Source organism: Dermacentor albipictus, chromosome 1, assembly GCF_038994185.2.
Source record: "Dermacentor albipictus isolate Rhodes 1998 colony chromosome 1, USDA_Dalb.pri_finalv2, whole genome shotgun sequence".
NCBI classification, from domain to species: domain Eukaryota; kingdom Metazoa; phylum Arthropoda; class Arachnida; order Ixodida; family Ixodidae; genus Dermacentor; species Dermacentor albipictus.
In genome coordinates, this window is record NC_091821.1 from 105,656,829 (window position 1) to 105,671,251 (window position 14,423).

General features: G+C 47.0%; 1 protein-coding gene across 2 annotated transcripts in view; it reads right to left on the reverse strand.

Moving 5' to 3' along the window:
* Window positions 1-14,423, reverse strand: part of Cad87A (cadherin 87A) — a 152,692-nt gene that overhangs the window by 84,537 nt on the left and 53,732 nt on the right. The window contains exons 33-38 of one of the 2 annotated variants that reach the window (XM_070524308.1): window positions 14,317-14,417; window positions 14,097-14,197; window positions 13,877-13,977; window positions 13,657-13,757; window positions 13,440-13,540; window positions 13,220-13,320 (exon numbers count right to left, since the gene is read on the reverse strand). The gene's annotated coding sequence lies outside the window, so the exon portion shown is untranslated. Of the gene's footprint in view, window positions 1-7,640; window positions 8,097-13,219; window positions 13,321-13,439; window positions 13,541-13,656; window positions 13,758-13,876; window positions 13,978-14,096; window positions 14,198-14,316; window positions 14,418-14,423 lie in introns of those variants that run through there. The other variant, XM_070524300.1, reaches the window with a different exon arrangement.

The following is a 14,423-nucleotide window of genomic DNA, read 5'->3' on the forward strand; positions in this document are numbered from 1 at the left end:
CCCTCTAGTAATTATTGTATGGAACTCTGTGGTGTTGCCAAAGCGCGCTGGCGATGTGAAGTTCCGCACTTTGTATAAACAAACGCATGGTGGGAGTGCCAACAGTTTTTAGAAGAGCGTGCCCTTTTCCGCCTTGTTTCCCTACGGCGGCCGCCGCGTTTTGCCCATAGCATGGCCTTGAGGCTATCTGACACAGGCTCCTGTGTTTCCGCTGATATGGCTCAGGGTAGTACAGTGCTCAGCGATTGAAACGCGATACTCAGACCTCGCGATCAGACATCAGAGATCGCCGAGGAGGCCGAATGCAGTTACGATGCATCAAAAAGATTCTCGCTTTCATGTGACACAAAAATGCATCATCCCAGTGTCAACAGCGCCCACCGGTGGTTCAAAAACGTACCGGCCGCCATGCTGTCCGAGTATCGCGCTACAATCGCTGGGCACTGTACATCTCCCTGTCTGCCAGGTCATGACCTGGCTCAACATGTTTGTGAGTCTTGTGCGCTTATCACTAGCCAATAAAGCTGCGAAGTTTAATAAATTCAAATAGGCTGTATTCTGGAAACGCCACAGTTTGGGGCATTTGAGCACATAGTGACCTCGCACGTCGTTTTTATAATTCTGCGATAATCGAACATACGCACGTGACCTCTTATAATATGCTAGTGCGTAACTGTCGATAACTAAGCGCGACCGAGTGTGGCTTTGATGATATTTAATATGCCTGTAGTGACGCGCTTAAGAATACCACCTGTTGGTTCATGTACTTTTTTTTTATTGCATTGTGCAAGAAAGCATTACATTCTGTTGTATAGTACCATGCGAGGTTACAAAGTACATACTATGATTCGGCTGGACACCAGATGAACATGTAAGTTAGTGGATGCCATATCCGGGACTGGCCGGCGATGAAACGTCTCCTATTTTTTCCCCCAGTCCTGAAGATACATAGACTTAGCTGGGGAATCAAGGGGAGGAGAGAGGGGGGCCTTCTTGCTCTCAGTTTCATTTCTCCATATATGAGCTAAGGCGCTATACCGGGTGTTTTTGCGAAGACAGCCAAAAAAGTAATAAAGATGAAGCATTCAATATAAAAAAGCGATTTTTAGAAACCAGATTATCGGAAACGGCGGACTTCGGAAAAGAGATGTGCCCATGATTTTCTCGTTAATTAGCTTAATACACTAATTATTTTATTTAATTTGCGCAATTACGCGGCTATACTGACAACGGAAAGTTTGCAGCTACTGGCGAGGTGATCTCACATCAGTTTTAAAATCGCGCAAGAAGTCCTACTCTTAGGCCCTGAAGCACGACAAAGTTTCAGACTTTGAGGAGTGCAGGAAACGATTTAGGCAACAAACGTCAGCTTTGGACGTCTTATGACATCCATCCATATGTGTCTGCGCCACGCAAGCCGAATTAACCATCTTTCTCATTTCGACGTGGTGTTTACGGCTCGTGGTGGGCGCTTCCCTCCCCATTTCATCGACGCGCCAAAAGGAAGCTTTGTACATTATAGCTCCCTGGCTACGCTTGTCTAGAACTTTGATGGCTGCGCGTGGTATCGAGACACTTTTTTTTTTTTAAAGATAAAAGATGAACTCCATTTGGTTTTTTTTTTCGCGTGTGTCTTCCGCTCCTGACAAAGTGATGATCGCGCCTTTTGTGATCGCCTTTTGGCTTGCCAATGATATCTGATGGGCAGTGTTCTGCAGTGCCGATGTCAGAGTGAAGCCATGGGCACGCCAGGAGCCGCAGTTACCACGTCGAAATAACCAAGATGTTCCGGCTTGCGTTGCGCAGGCCGGAAACGTCATGACATGTCAACAGCTGACGTTTGTTGTACACGTCGTCTCCTGTGCCCTCAAGCGCTTAGTTTCACATCGGAAAAGCAAGAAACGTTGTCGTGCTGCAGGTCCTATAGGAAGACTACTTCTTGCGCGATTTGAAAACGGATATTAATTCAGCTAGTCAGTAGCTGCAAACTTTCCATTGACAGTAGCTGCGTAACTGCGCTAATGCAATAGATTAATTAGTTAACTAAACAGCAAGAAAATTAGAACACACAACCGGTTTCGTGACGTCCGCTGTCCGCAATAATTTGGTTTGTAAAAAATTGAATTTCTATCTCCAGAGCTTATTTTTACGAATTGTTGGCTCCAATCGCAACAACACCCGTTATATGAGTGAAGAAAATTACTCGAAAGAAGAAAAGAAAAAGGGAACTGACTATAGTGAGGGGGCGCTTCACTAGAGCAATGACAGTATTTTGACGAGTAATAGCAGCCGATGCAGAACCTGTGTAATAGCGAACCGTTTCGTCTGGTTTCATGGTGCCGCGGAAGAGCGTCGGACTCGTGTTTGTGGGGACCTTGATTCTAATCGCCTTGTGGAATTTTTCTAAGGCTACGACATCATTTTTTTTCTCGTTTGACTTCTGCCGTGTGTGTTTTGTTCTATGCTTCAGCACCACGCCTGATACGGACGGCTCTTTCCAAGGGGAGCGATGCTGCCCGTTGCGTAGCTCAGGGGGAGGGGGCTTTAGGTAGACGCGGCTTCAGCGGCAGCAGACCAACGAATAATGACGCATTTTTGCGCCCTTACTGTGTGCCCCAATTGATTAGCAAAACTCAGACCAAATTTAACATGATATGGATTAAAAAGGGGCCCCCTCAATTTACCAACTATACTGTACGGTGAGGGGGCCCGTCAAAACAGTGTATAGACTATTATGACGGGCCCCCCTCACCGTACTGAGTGCAAAAAAAAGTGCTGATTAACGTGGAAAAAGGAAAGCAAATGGTGGATGACGCAATGTCACGCTCGAGCACGAGGTCGAAAAAAAAATTGGAATGCATGCACACGGTCAGTACTTCGAGGCTAAGTTAGAAAAATAAAAATAAAGAGCCCACAGCACACAGCGCTCTTCTTGCATTGCCTGGAGAGAGCTACGGCCCAAGGATAGCCCGAAAAGAGCGCAGGGCTTTCCATTGTTCTAAACTTAAGAAACAGTTCTCGCCTATGCTGGTCACAACGCATACAAGTTTACAGCGCATGTTAGATGTCCCCAGCTGGTTCACCACTAGCCTATGATGATGATTTAGCGCGCCCTATTTTCAGTCACGGAGACGTCTGCAATAATAGGCATTCGATCTTCCCTTCCTCCACATGAACTTATAGAACAGGTTGAGAAAAGTCATGATTTCCTCAAGCAACCGTGCCACATTTACTGTAGTACTGAAACAAAATATCCACATATACCCCGCTTTTCTGATTGCTACGCTACACTACTAGGTAAGGTTTGCTGTTCGTTCTTCAGAAGAGTAGAATTTTGTGCCAGTTGGTGATGCATACTTGAGTACGGTGAAGCGCGTCAGACAGACAAAGTAAGACACACAGACAGAAGCGCTTGTCCCCCCGTCTGTCTCACCTTACTTTGTCCCATCTATCGCGCTCCACCGCACTCAAACGAGCTGTTTGCCCTATTTGGCGCGTAAATAGCGGGCGGTCCGTGTACTTCGCACACGTATGCACACTCCTTGCCTCGGTAAGCACACCAATCTTTCTGCAACCAGGGGCGGATCAGGCTTTCGTTTGCAACCTGGCCATATTGTTATAACGTAGAGTAAAGCTGGTGGCACGCACTGCCGCTCGATGTGCATTTCGGCTGCGCGCAAGTTCCCTTATGCACGGAGGCGTCACCTGGTTTCAGTCGCTCTACCTGCTGGCCTTAAAGCGTCTTCGCGTTCCCTGCACGGCGGAAGCTGCGGCACGATCCTGACCGACACTGGCATGACTCGCTTGCGAAACCTATTCGTGATGCCGCATTATTGACTTACGTCAAGCCTCTCCGCCGCCGACCAAGGTTGCGAAAAGAAAAAAAAAAAGAGTGAAGGGGACGCGTTCCTGCGTGTTTTAACGGTCGTGAGAAAGTTCCGCAAAGGCCCTTTCTGCGGGCTCTCGAAATAATTGGGAAATTTTTGCGTGCTTTGCGCCGCGACCCGCAAATGCGGCGTGCGACCTTACTCCTCCGCGCTTCCACAGGTGCCGCACAAAGCGAGGGCCGCCTTTCTTTGTCGTTCTTTTCCTTAAGCTAACACCGGAATACGGAGCCAGGCGTCGCCGACTACGTGTGACGAAGCTTCTCGAGCGGCCGCGAAACGTGAGGGGAGGAAGCTGAACGCTATCACAATGCGTATACGTTTGGTCGTAATTTAGATGCGCGTAGATGGCTGGTATGCCCGTAGCCGCTGATGTTTTTTGTTGAGACTTTTGAGTCAGCAGCGTGGGCGTTTGGGGCTTGAAATACCCCAAATCGGATTTCCTTTCAATTTCCTTCTTCTCGCACCCCCCCCCCCTTTTCTTTTTTTTTACTGCCAGGCTGTATGAAAAATGTGTTGAAATGCAAAAGGTGCGACGCCTTCAGCTTGTCTGCTGCACGGCGGAAAAGCGTACGATGCAAGCATGGACTGCAAGGTTGCTTTCTTTTTTTTGCTCATTTAGGAAAAGGGGGTATTATGTTCACACATTAACAACGTTAACAAAAAGCTTAGAAATCGCCTGTGGCATATAGCAGAAATCAACCCATTCATCTGGATTACTCGGAGAGGCGCACATTACTTGCGCAAGAAATCAAAATATATCATGTAATATTTAACAAAATTTCCTCAATCTATTTTTAGCTAATTACTTTAGCGCACATATTGCAATTTACGAATCGAAGCCAATAACTTCGAAGGCGCACGCGCTTCGAACGAATTTAGAAACTAGCACCAGTTTTCAGATTGGCGTTTTAGAAATAGCGATTAAAATTTTTTTACTAATGTGAACGATGAAAAAAAAAGAAGACCCCATACCTCTTCTCCGCCTTATTTTGCAGCATGCAGCTTTAAATTCGCAAACTGTAAACATTAGGAACAGCACACGAGGAGAACGCTACCCTGAGGCGGCACGATGAGGAAAGCCACCAGGAATATTCAATGAGGTAATGAAACTTCCCGAGAAACGGAGACTTGCTTAAAGAACGAGGTATACCGGCACTACTTGGCCGTTGGCTTTCCAGCTTCTGTTTATTTACAAAAAGTAAACAAAGTCAGACACTTGCATAATCTCGGCCTCGCGAATATGAGCTAAAATTAAGTTAAGGTACCGCTCACAATGCAGGACTGACTTGTTTGGAAGGCACTGGCTTCGTGGCTGATTTCCGTGTTGTCGTTGATCTGCTCAAGCGGGATTCACACGATGGACTCACTTCTGCGGACGAACATGTCGTGACTCAGCGCGGTCGAATTACGCCGCACACAAGGACGGCGCAGGAGAGTTACCAGTGGCGCACGTGATTCCTTGCAGCTGCGAACTCGATCAGAGATGCGACCCGTCGTGTGAATTCAGCTCTAAGGATTGCTGAAAGTTCAGTGCAGGGTATCAAACCGAACTTGCGTCTCCTTGCCTTTCCTCCCAGCTCTCTCTCTCTCTCTCTCTCCATCTTCGGATTGACTTTTTTTGGAAGGGACCGACTTCGTTAACCACTTTCTTTTTGTCGTTGACCTATTTGGATCTGGTATCCGTCAAAATATAGGCATTAATAAGTAAGACTGATGTAAATATCGAACTGTTGACTTAGCAGAGCTCGGCTGAGAGATTATTACGAGACATAGAAGAGGTGGGATACGCATTCGCACGAAGAAAATAGCGCATAAATATTTCTACATACATATTTGGTCGCAACATTAGTTCTCAAACAACTTTCGATAACCACTGTTGCGTGCAGTATTATTGGGAGGGAGAGGCGGGGAGGAGGGAGGGGTGATGTCGCCGCTTTTCAAATTTCTGTGGTGATGCATGCACACAATGATTCGAAATACCCACTTAAGCGGCGATTTTGTGTTAGACCTGCTTGTCTTTTTCCTGTATTAAAGGTACGGAAGGAAATGTTGGTACCTGTCGCGCATATTTCTGGTGACACGACAGCTGCCGGCTGCTGCATTCGACAGCCTGCTGAGTTTTGCATAGGGCAGATTTCAACATCATATGTATTCATTACTTCATTTCGTTCATCATGCTAGCGCGAAACTCAAAAGAAAAGGAAAGGTCGGCGTGGGCAAAAATGCATGCACTCCCCAAAGCAAACATTCAATTACGAAAATGATGCCGCTGACGACGGTTGATCTTCAAATGGTACGATGCAATCACTCGGACATTTATCATGAAAAACACTGCGATGGAAGTGGCCTGCCACATTCGCCGAAGAAGCCTCCTTCGGATGAAATGTTCTCCGCTAGTGCAGCCTTTTTGATTGACCATTCTATATGGTGAGAGAGAGGTATTTATTATGATAGAAAAGCTGAGAGGTCGGCCTGAATTAATGTTCTGACCTGCTACTCGGCGTTGGGGGAAGGGGAAAGGGTGTAGAGAGAAAGAATAGAGAAGACGGTGATTATGAGGATGAAGATGGGGGTGAAAATCTTGCACGCTCCAAGATTCTTCAAAGTCTCTTGTCCAGTGCGCTCTTATACAAAAATTTGTTGAGAGCCTTGATACTATCAGGCTGATGACGAGGAGCAGGCGAAGGTCTCAATAGAATCTTTCCTATATGTACCTTCGACGGGTACTACTGACTGGCGAAGCCAGTGCGCCCGAACTCGCGGCCATGCGTGCAGCCTTGCGTGCTACACTTGCGATGCGAACGCTTCCCGATCAAGCGTGCCAAGACGTCGCCCCCAGACACGGGCGCGTCTCGGCTTGCTGCCTGACCGCTTGACGCACGGCTGCTCCCCATTCCGCGCATGACGGAGCAATGTCTCGGCAGGACAGTGCGCGTTAACGCGTGTCCGCCCCTCCCCCTCCCCTTTGCTTCCTGTGTGCACTTGGTCGACGGCCTTCCACGTTCATGTGACGTGGTGTCAGCTAGTCACGGGGCATCGACATTGTTGCGCAATTATGCAAAGGCTGTTATTGGCCTGGCTGTATTGCCATCTCAGTGACCCAAGCCAAAGGTGATGCCTGAGAGGGCTAAATTAACGTTTTACAAGTCTGCAATACATACATATATATATATATATATATATATATATATATATATATATATATATATATATATATAAGCGATGGTGAGAGACACTCATTCTTAATGAGTTGGATAAAACAAAAATCTTAATTGTCTTCTTTTCTTTTTTAATCTGCGCATAAGAGTGCATTTGACATATCTTTTTTTTTCTACATCGTTACATAAAAAAACTTTGCTTCGAGAACTTGCATTGTAAATGTATGAGCAAGAGCAGTGAGTATCACTGGAGGCTGACAGTAGACTGCATTGCAGTTGCTCGTACATAGAAGATGTTATTGATTCATTAACTAAGTTGATCACTTTGGTGGCACCCTGCTTCACTTGTGCGCTCGGCAAGAATAGTGTGCAGTATGCTCGCAGTACACGATAGGGTGAGGGAGAATCACTAGTGCCCAGTGAATGTTTTCGAGCATCATGCGTAATCCGTCGGACCTTTCAGGTTGTGGCCAGTGCAAGAATTGTCGGGCAGCTATTTTGATGGTTTAAAAGAGAGGTGCGGCAAAGTTAGCGAAGAATCGCATGTCCCGGTCGCCCCTGTCGCAACACAATGCAGGCACGGCAAGGTACTCACCGTTGCGCGGCGGGTTCGACCGCTTTCGCAGCCAAAACTTCCGCGTTTCCGGAGCGTTATTCCCACCAGCAGCGGCGGCGAAGTCGACGGGGCCGCCGGCCAGTTGCGCCGTGCCGTCACTTGCAGCGGCAGCAGCAGTGCTCGTCGAACGCAGCCATGCCGCCGTCGGGAGCGCCTCGCGTCTTCTTCGACCCGGGCCCACCAGCGTCAGGGCTCATTCACGCGCCCGGGTCAACCAAAAGCTCAGCATGCGCGAGAAAGAAACTGGCGGAAAGAAACGGGCGACAAATCGCACGCACTTTCTTGCTGGGCGATTTCTCAGGCCAGCGGCTGCGCCCTCCTTCGGCCGGTATGGTGGCTACACACCGGAGCCAGAAGCACGCGCCCCTTCCTTCCTCCCAAACCTGTTTCTTCAGGTGAGCCACCACGGCGGCGGCGACGAAGGAATTCAGCTGCCCCCTTGCCAGCAGCAGCAGCTGTCCCGGGGAGAACGAAGAGGGCGAGCGTGCGCGCGCTCGCTCGGCCTCCAGGACCGCTCCCTGATCATTGCAGCGCCTTGGATAGCAGACGACTCACTGTCCTATTGACCCGTTGTTCGATGACCACGGCAAGGATAAACAAAAACAAGAGAAGTGCCGTCTTCGGCTCGAATTCAAGCAGCATCGTAATTGCGGTCTTGTACGCTATGCGCACGTGTGGCTTTGTAATTATGGCGTGTGTTTCATGAAAAAGACGTTTGCAGAATTCGTCGGCGTTAGTTGGTTGAGGTTCTCTTCGAAAAGAACAATTCCTGGTTGGGCATTTAATTTAATGCTATAGGCTACCGGCCTCCCCTTATATATATATATATATATATATATATATATATATATACGGAGTACAAGACAGTTTAAGAAAGTCGTAAGGGCAGGGGCACTCATGCTTAGCTTGAGTGGTGTTGACGAAGATACAAAGAATCTACAAATGAATTTATCTGTCTAAAGGGGGAAAACAGCGTAAGAACGTAATAACGATGACACACAGAAGAAGAAACGCACACCAACAGTGCCTGTGATGTATGTTTCTTTTCTTCTGTGTGTCGTCGTTCTTCGGCTGTTTTCACCCTTTTAGATCGCGCTTAACGAACTATTCCAGCGTTGAAAAATTCTGAATTTCTTGGCTCTCGTACCAGAATTTACACTCTCTAGAATAGAGTCTCTGGTATCGGCACAGTTTTGAATACACCATCTTCGGTATCGGTCAATTTTACTACACAGTTTTCAGAATCGGCCCACTTTACTTGGCCTAGGCGGCACCCAGCTGAAGAAAGTCACTAGCGGCCATATCAGGGCTATGGGTGTTCAAGATCTTCAAAAGCACCTTCTCGAATGTCAGCCTGGACAACGCGAGATTTGTGAACTGTTGCGTTGTCGGGCAAGAGAAGCGCGCTTCTTATCAGCAATCTTTGTAGTTATTTAATGATGGTCGCACGTAGTTTTCGGAGAACGTTGGCATAACATTCTTCTGTTGTTGTCCTGCTATTTTTTAAGTAATTAGTCAGCAGGATCTCCTTTGTGTCCCAGAAAATGGTGGCCATCACTTTTCTCCGCGAGCCTTAGACCTTGAATGTACCCCGTATGCCTCCACAGCATAGAATGTTTCGGGATCTTGCTAGTAAGGCCACATTTCATCCCCATTCATAAGGCAGGCGAGGAAATCTTCTGTGTCGCTTTCACAAGTGCTCCAAATCTCCCTTGATGGGTGAAAGTGGTGGTTTTGATCTTGCGTGGAGTATCTTTTCAGCGAGTTCGACCTCCGTTCATCGAAAGCGCTCGGCCATGGCCCTTGTGACCAGAATGAAGGTGCTTTAACTTCAACCTGGAGAAGTAAAAACTGACCACCTGGAGACAAGTGTGACCATTTCACCGCAAATCTGTTACCGATATATGTAGCCAGCGAGAGTTTGCCATAGGGAAGGAGAAAAGAACATTTGTTGCTTCATAGTTATCAAGTTCAAAGCTAGTTTATTCTTGAGTTCTCAGATGCTTGACAATTCCAAATACACTATTTCAATAAATGGTTTCAAATAGGCAGCCACAAACAGCAAAAATATCATGTAGCATCCCGAGAATAGCTGCTACATCATATGTATTAGCCCTTCGTCTGCAGTTTGTGCCATTTGTTTCTTAGCAACAAACGGTGCGCTGCAAGCGACTGACGCATTTGTTACTCAATAACGAATAACTGCTGTTTACTATAGGTACAATTTTACTAGTTACAGGAAGGAGAATGCTACGTGGGTGCTAACTCGTTACTCTTTAGGCCTTGCCAAGAAAGGAAACGCGGGAACTGGACTGACCATGAGGAGAGAGGGGGACATTTTCAGATAATAGTGTTGGTTTCTGGGCTTCATTTTAGGTAAAAATATCTGTGAATGAAAGGTGGCAGCCCATTCAAAACTTTAAAGGTGCAGTTTGCGTTGCTGCTGAAGTATTGCTTTCGCACTGACGAAAAGTTTTTTTTTTTTTGTAGTCGCAACGTTCAATGGTGTGAGCGAGTCCCGAAATTTTTCTGTGTAGAGACGCCGGGGCCAGGAGACTAAATACAGACCACAAAGCTTCGAGTCTTCACTATAAATTTAAATATTTCTCGGTACGTGTCTTGGTTAGGCTACGCAAACAAAATGGACCTGGCGGAGCTGCCAAAGGAGCGTAAGCCGCTCTAGCAACTACCTTTACTCCAGCCACATCAAAGAAGGTGACTATTCGGACCAGGGGCTCTATAACGTAAAAATGTTGCAATATGTTTTTATTCCAATCTCCTGGCGTCAAATTTGCGTAACCGCCGACGCAAGCATCGGGCGATCATCCGCAGGGTTGTCTGAAGAGACCAATCAAACGCTGTCCTCGTTCATAGGAGGTCACTTTGTTTCCTTGAAAAACGAATAAGATTGCCTACACTGAGCGGCTTGTCTTGTCTAATTGGCTGACAAGAGGCGAGGAGCACGCTCAAGTGGAGAGGGATTCGATGGGGCCGAGCCACTGCACTGAAAATCGATAACCGGATTAAGAGGGTGATGCCGGCGTCCGCGATTGGTCCGCTTTCCCTTACTTAGCTTGAGGTGGCTGGTCGAAAATCGCAGCGGCGTGCAGCGGAAGCTTAAGAATGACACTACGAATACTCAGCAAAGAAGAGTTGGCAGAGCGAGGTCGTAAACGTGCCGAAAGCGCTCGAAAAGGTTACACGGTCACGCAAAAAGATTTATTGTACTAAAATAAACCGATGCTCTCCGGCATGTGCGAGTAGCCAGTGCCTGAGCGATCGGTGGCAGCTATCTTTTATTCCTTTCGGAACGGGGCAACCTGCGGCTATTCAGAAGAAAATTCAGTTTTGTTCGGCATATTAATGCTTCTTTAATGCTTACACGTCATTTTGACGCAGTGAGTTCTTGCGGGTTTGTGACGTCGCGTGACAGGCAGGTGAAATGGGTGCAGCCCGAAAACATTTCACCAATAGCCGAGGGCTAATGGCGAAAAGGCGTCGAATCAGAAATAACTTTTTCTTTTGTTCGGTAAAATCATGATAATCACCGTGTACACGTTATATCAGATGGGGAGCTATCGCGGTTTTCGTGACGCCGCGTGATGGACAGGTGAAGTGGGGAGGGTCCAAAAAAGTCTTTAACCACTCGCGGAGTGCCGATTGCAGAAATGGAATAGAAAAGTTTGGAATAGTTTTACGTTATAGCGCCCCAGCTTTCAAAGCTCTAATCTCAACGTTCAAGCTGCAAATTCTTATTACTCCTCAGAGCATGTTTTTCTGTAGTGTAAAGCAGCACGTATTACTCAGTTACACTTCCTTTCCTCCTTGTTTAGATGCTTCATAAGACAAGCCGGGGTATGTAGTGCTAAGGAGATGCAACTTGGTGATTCATATGCCTATTATGATTGTTGTTAAAAGCTTTTTATGAAGGATTGGTACCTTGCGTTAATGGTGCGCCCGTATAATGCCTTATTAAATGCAGTGACTTTATCTATACATGATTATTGAGCAAGTTCTGGCAGCAAACAGTTTATATACGCTCTTAAGGGCTAAAAAATTAAACACAAATATTATGAAAGCGTGCTTGCTCATTTCGCATAGACTTGAAGCGATGAGCGCAATTATAAGCTACTTTCTCTTTATGCGCATTCATTTAGGCAGCTTATGATGGCGCGAGTCTTCTAATATGATTAGTGGGTTTCATCTATTCACACTTTAGTGAGACAATAAATGTGTGCATTGCCATTGTAAGATGAGAAAGAAAATCACCGCCAAACACTCCGTAGAGATGGTCAACCAGCGAAGCTGACACGTGGAGTCCCGGTGTTTATCACTAGGTTAATCCCGATGGTTCAATAAATGACGAACTGGTAGGCTGCCGGATCCTGGGTGCACAGTTGCTGCTTGCGCTCGGCTGCACGAGCCTGTTCTTGTGCCCGGGCTGCAGCGTCGGCATGGCGTAGACGAGTTCGTTCCCGATTCTGCTCGCGGCGTTGCTGATCGAAAGCTGCCTGCTCCTCAGGAGTACATATGAGGCGTGGCCTACCCATTTCGGAGCCGCATGGAAACTGCTGCGCCCGCTCTCGGCTGCGACGGAAGCAACGACGTCACTTCTGGCAGAGACAGTCGCGTGCCTCTGTTTCTCTTTTTTTTCGCGTATGCGCGTGGCGTAGCGCCGTAGGAGCTTTCGGCGTACAGGCGACATACGACGGACGGACGAATCGGCTAGTTATATACCTTCGCTGTAAAACGATACGGAGAAGGCAATGATGCTAATCAGAAACGAGTCTGGTTGGCATGCCCTACGCTGCGGGAAAGGATAAAGACATGGAAGGCAAAACACGTGAACGTGCGCAGACAACGCCACCGAGGCGAGTCGCCCTCAGTAAGCGTAAAGTTGCCTTCACTCGCCGACTAATGATGGGGATGGTTTCCAGTAGCGCTTGCGCGGAAAATGGGCCGATCGTATTGTGAGCCTCACTAAGCGATTCGTCGCAGTAGGGCAGGAGAAGCTGGAAGCTGGAAAATCTCGACTAGCCAGCGCTGAAAACCCCTGATCAGGATGAGAATGGCTGGTGACCAAGAAGATGGCTTGGCTCTCTGCAACAACTGCACACTCGGAATACCTCCAACCATCTCACAACAACCGGCACGGAAGAGTCGAAACGCCCAGTGCAAGCACATGCGTTTATGACGCGCTAAAACGAACAGCAGCCTTGATTGTAGCGAATATGATGATCTCACGAAAGTGCTTACATTTAGGAGCTTCAGTACTGGTGGCGCTGTGCATTATATATATTATATATTATAATATTTTTATATTATATATGTATTATTATATTTATAATATATTATTATATTTTATATATATATTATACTATAATATATACAGTCTTCTCCCAGGGGACATCGTTGCATGCCTAAAGGTGCCGCAGCGCTCTGAAACCAGAGGAAGGTAGCGTTGTTGACGTCCATTACGAGGACCTCTGGTGATGACGCGCTAGAGCTTAAAAAAGCCTTGAGTGTAGCGAATGCGATGACATCACGCAAGTGCTCACATCTGGGAGCTTGAGGACTCATGGCGCCGTACAGATATACATAAATATGTGCAGTCATGCCCCAAAGCACTTCGTTCCACGCTGATACGTCCTGCAGCGTCCTGCATGCAGATGAAGGTAGCATTGTTGACGACAGTTATCAAGACGTGTGATTATGACGCGCTACAATGAACAGCAGCCTTGATTGTAGCGAATATGATGATATCAAGAAAGTGCTTACATTTGGGAGCTTGAGTACTGTTGTCGTTGTAGACATATACATAAATATATACAGTCTTCTCCCAAGGGACTTTGTTGCATGCTGAAAGGTGCCTCAGCGCCCTGTAACCAGATGAAGGTAGTATTGACGTCCATTACGAGTACGTGAGGTCATGACGCGCTACAGCTTAAAAAAGCCTTGAGTTTAGCGAATGTGATGACATCACGCAAGTGCTCACATATGAGAGCTTGAGGACTTATGGCACCGTACACATATACATAAATATGTACAGTCATGCCCGAAAGCACTTCGTTCCACGTTGATATGTCCTGTAGTGTCCTGCAAGCAAATGAAAGTAGCATTTGTTGACGACAGTTATGAAGACGTGTGATTATGACGCACTTCAATGAACAGCAGCTTGATTGTAGCGAATATGGTGATCTCAGAAAAGTGCTTACATTTGGAAGCTTGGGTACTGTTGTCGCGGTACACATGTACATAAATATATACAGCCTTCTCTCACGGGACTTCGTGGCGTGCTGAAAGATGCCGCAGCGCTCTGCAACGAGATGAAGGTAGCATTGTTGACGGACATTACGAGGACCTGTGGTCATGACACGCTACAGCTTAAAAAAGCCTTGAGTTTAGCGAATGTGATGACATCACGGAAGTGCTCACATCTGGGAGCTTGAGGACTCATGGCGCCGTACAGATATACATAAATATGTGCAGTCATGCCCCCAAGCACTTCGTTCCACGCTGATATGTCCCGTAGCGTCCTGCATGCAGTTGAAGGTAGTATTGTTGGCGACAGTTATGAAGACGTGTGATTACGACGCTCTACAATGAACAACGGCCTTGATTGTAGCGAATATGGTGATCTCAGGAAAGCGCTTACATTTGGGAGCTTGAGTGCTGTTGTCGCTGTGAACATATACATAAAAATATACAGACTTCTCCCATGGGACTTCGCTGCATGAAGAAAGGTGCCACAGCGCCCTGTAA